The sequence below is a fragment of the Nicotiana sylvestris genome, chromosome 6, assembly GCF_000393655.2.
Source record: "Nicotiana sylvestris chromosome 6, ASM39365v2, whole genome shotgun sequence".
NCBI lineage: Eukaryota > Viridiplantae > Streptophyta > Magnoliopsida > Solanales > Solanaceae > Nicotiana > Nicotiana sylvestris.
In genome coordinates, this window is record NC_091062.1 from 48,838,413 (window position 1) to 48,843,627 (window position 5,215).

Sequence of the window (5,215 nt, forward strand, 5' to 3'; positions counted from 1 at the left end):
CATGCAAAAGATTAAGGTGAACAAAAGATCATGTCACAGAATTCTTGAAACGGTTGATCATCAAACACGAACAAACAAATATATATCTTTACTTATGGGAGACTTACAAGAGATACAATTTATTTTCAAGAGTTGAACTTTAACAAATATGAGGTTTCCTTGTGTAAATGTGCGCTGATAAAGAGACAGCACTCACAGAGTTAATAAGAGACAAAGCTCACATCCTACTCCATCCAATTTAACCTGCACACCAATATTAAATGCATCAATGACCACCTATTTAAGCCATTACAATAGTTGATAAGGATATTATTTGGCCATCTGGTAGAAATAATATTCTTCTTTTAGTGCATTAATCCTATTCCAAAAGTGCTTCTCAGCACAGTTAAAATTATATGAATGCTCCCATACAGCATAAATTAATGCATGATCATTCAATGTGTTGGAAAACTTATCCCTAGTCATAACTTTGCCAGAAAATTGGATATGTGAAACATGAAACAAGTATAATGCAAATTGAAATAGTCATGAATTGAAGTTTATCAATAATTCTATAGATACAATTTAAAGAACCAGAAAGACTAAAGAAAGGTCAACTCTCAAAGAATAAAGCAGCATTTAGAAACAACGGTGCTCCCTACATATCTTGCACTTCCCAAAACACTTGATATTCCACTGTCACGACCCGGATTTTTCACCCTCGGGAGTCGTGATGACGCCTACTCGTAGAAGCTAGGCAAGCCGCGAAACGTAGGAATTACTAACTCTTTTATTCTAATCCTTTTTAACAATTTGAATTAACAGGTAATCAAAATTTAAATATTTACGATAAACAGAACAAGCGGAAGACTTAAACATCTAAAATATAACCAAGCCAGTACTACAATGCCAATATACTCCTCTACCCGGAATCTGGTGTCACAACATTCACGGACGGACTAAGATTACTACAACAAATGTCTGAAGGAAATACTATCTGTCTCGAAATCTAATGAAAACAGAGTACATATTAAAATAGAAGAGAACGTCGGGCCTGCGGACGCCTGCAGGACTACCTCGGGATCTCTGGCTAGACTGAAGGCTGGCTCCCCAAGTGCTACTGCCCAAGAGCTGCTCCGGAATCTGCACATAGTGCAGAGTGTAGCATCAGCACAACCGACCCCATGTGCTGGTAAGTGCCTGGCCTAACCCCGGTGAGGTAGTGACGAGGCTAGGACCAGACTCCAGATAAACCTGTGCAGTTATATAATATACAGCGGAAAAATAAACAGGAGTAAACAATTAACATGGGAGGGGGTACATGCTGCGGGGGAAATATCAAATCCAGTAGAAACATAAGAGTAATATAAGAGAACAACTCAAGATCTACAACAAAACAATAATAACACTGTTGCAGCGTGCAACACGATCCTTATCATTTAACACTGTTGCGGCGTGCAACCCGATCCATTTATATCACTGTTGTGGCGTGTAACCCGATCCAATATAACATTGTTGCGGCGTGCAACCCGATCCAATATAATATTGTTGCGGAATGCAACCCGATCCAATATAACATTGTTGAGGCGTGCAACCTGATCCAATATAACATTGTTGCGGCGTGCAATCCGATCCAATATAACGTATATACCTTTAACTACAACCATACCAAGAGTCCCAGCAAGGGATCAACAATAAACTACACTATCCCGGCAAGGGATTCGATAGTAAAAGTACATACGTCCCGGCAAGGGAGAAACAACTATAACCAATCTTAACCCAATTCCTACTCATCTCAGCTAACACCAATACTCAATCATCAGTAATTTCCACGAAAACAAACTTAATCCTTGCTCAATATCGAGAATCATTAATTAAAGCATATGTAGTATCATTTAAGAACACAACAAATTTCAATTTAAGACTCACGGTCATGCTCGATACCAACGTATAGATACTCGTCACCATGCCTATACGTCGTACTCAACAAGAAGCAAATAGCAAATAGGACACAACTCCTAATCCCTCAAGCTAAAGTTAGACCAAACACTTACCTCGATGCCTCGAACACAACTTAAGTTTCAATTATAGCTTTACCCCTCGATTCCTCCGCCAATTCGCTCGTATCTAGTCAGAAGTTACTTAATTACATCAATAAACGCTAAGAGAATCAATTTGAATGCATGAAAATGAATTTCCCAAAGTTTTGCCCAAAAAGTCAAAAATTGCCCCTGGCCCACATGGTCAAAATCGAGGTTCGAACCAAAACCCGATTACCCATTCCCCCACGAACCCAAATATATAATTTGTTTTTAAATCGGACCTCAAATCGAGGTCCAAATCCCCAATTTTTGAAAAAACTAGATTCTACCCAAAACACCCAATTTCCCCCATGAAAATCATTGATTTTAAGTTGAAATCATGTTAAAAGATATTAATGATTGAAGGAAATTAGTTAAAACTAACTTACAATCGATTTGGAAGAAGAGTTGTTCTTGGAAAATCTCCCAAAGGAGTTTGTGTTTTGAAAATATGTGAAAAATGGGTTTAAAATCGTCTAAGTATAAAGTTGCAGGTCGCAAGTATAGGAAATGCGAACAGGGGTTCGCAATTGCGAACCCCGACCTCTGCTAGCTTGGGAATTGCAAAACAGGGCTCGCATTTGCGAACCCTTCAGGGAAAACTGGACTTTTGCATTTGCGATCAACATGTCGCATTTGCGACTTGGGAATTGCAACCACATCATCGCATTTGCGACCACCGGCCAAATAGGAAACTTCGCAATTGCGAAGATAATCTCGCATTTGCGAGAGGGAGCTGGCCTGGGCTTTCTTCGCAATTGCGACAAGCCGCTCGCATTTGCGATATCGCATTTGCGAGCCAGGCTTCGCATTTGCGAAGCCTGCAGGCCTGCTATGCACAGCTGAAAACCTGCAATTTTCTAAGTTAAAAATGCACCCCGTGGCCTATCCAAAACTCACCCGAGCCCTCGGGGCTCCAAACCAAATATACACACAACCTCAAAAACATCCTACGGACTTATTCGTGTACTCAAATCACCAAAATAACATCACGAACATCGAATTAAACCTCAAGATCAATGAAATTTCTCAAAACTCCTTTAAACATCAAATTTGCATTTAAGGTCCGAATCACATCAAACGGATTCCGTTTCTTACCAAAGTTCACAGAATTATCTTAAATCATATATAAAACATGTACCGGGCACCGAAACCAAAATATGGGCCCGATACCCACACGTTCTAATCAAAATTCATTTCCAAAACCTTTAAACAATTTCAGAAAATAATTTTTTTTAAAAAATTCATTTCTCGGGCTTGGGACCTCGGAATTCGATTCCGGGCATAGGCCCAAGTCCCATATTTTTCTACGGACCCTCCGAGACCGTCGAATCACGGGTCCGGGTCCGTTTCTCTAAAACGTTGACCGAAGTCAAATTAACTCATTTTATAGTCAAAACTTATTATTTTTCACAGATTTTCACATATAGGCTTTCCGGCTACGCGCTCAGACTGCGCACACAAATCGAGGTAATGCTAAAAGAGATTTTTAAGGCCTCGGAATACAGAATTTTATCTTTTTAAACAAGTGATGACCTTTCGGGTCATCACATCCACACACACAAGAAAAAAATTAGCAACTCCTTATGTATCTTCTTCGACTACTATTGAAAGTAATTTATTTTGAACTCACACTTTCTGAAAGGAGATAAAATGTAGTTGACTTAGAGCAATAACATTATATAAGTAGAAGGTGATCTACCTGCCATTGGAACAATATGTACAATTCACAAAAAATTAATAAAGCTTTTACCCCTCTTGTGGTGAACTATTTTGAGCGGCTTATGAGAAATGTAACATAATTTGCAAAACATGATTGACTACTAGAATCTCCAAACTAAAGGAACACCTGAAATAAATTGCCACGATGAGTCCTAGCTCAGGATATATCAATGTAGCATTAGATTTTACGCGAAAAAGAATGTAGAACTTCGTCTAATTTCCAACTGAGGCAACACAAAATATATGGAATTAGAAAATTCTCGCAACTTAGGAAGAAATAGAGGTTCTTCTATAGTAGAATAAGTCATGTCCCAGTTATTTTTTGTTAAAAGAGGGAAATAGTCATGTCTTCTTATTTGAGACAAGATACAAATTCTCGGCATCTAAAGTTAAAAGGTTAACATTAGAATAATCTCAGAACTTTAGCAGCATATAGAGGTCCTTTTATCAGAAGCAGTCATTTCCTCTTCAACTGAGGCAAACATATATCTTTTTGCAAAAAAAAAAGAGGCTAACATATGTCTTTTGGCAAAAAAAAAAAGAGGCTGACATATATCTTTTGGCATCTACGAATAGCGGGGTGCACAAAGCATTCTGCGTTCACGTATTGTCAAGAGAAGGGTCGTACACAATGTAGGCAGCCTGCCCTAATGTAAGCATTCACAACTGATTCCACGACTCGAACTCATAACCTATACTATAGGCAACACGGAAACAATTTTACTTGCTCCAAGGCTCCCTTCAAAGTGAAGAAAAATATTAAACTAACATAATGTATTTAAAAAAAAAAAAAAAAACATGATTTACTTACTTATTTAGAGACCTTTGCTTTGTGTTCAATAATTTTTCCGTTCCATACCTAACACTGAAGAAAATATACTTTGTCCAAATGATCCTTCAAATTAAACTTTTCCTAGTAATTAAAGCAATTTCTCTCGATTCAATTGAACTTCCAAACTAACTTTAAAGTGATCCATACGTTCTTATAAGATAAATTCCAAAGATAACTGAGTAGACTCATACGTGTACCTATTTGACGAACCCACTTAAAATACTAATTCATCATATCAAGGCATATAAAATTCAGCCACTTGCCTCAAATGAAAAATATCAACATTGCCTGGAATACTTCAACCTTCATTATTTTATTTCATTCTGGCATGCCAAGTTGTAAGATCTTTCTTACATCCAACTAATCTCATCAATCCTCTCATTTATTATGAAGGATACTAACACTATGCTAAAATTAAAAAAAAATAAAAAAATTAATAACATACTCATCAATATATTATTACAACATAAAAAGGTAGGAAAAAAGAGAACAAAATTAAAACAAAATGCAACTTAATAGAATTATTCCTTCTTATCATGACAAAGCTAACAAGGAAACAATAAATAATAAATATTGAGTAAAATTGAGATGATAAAAAACT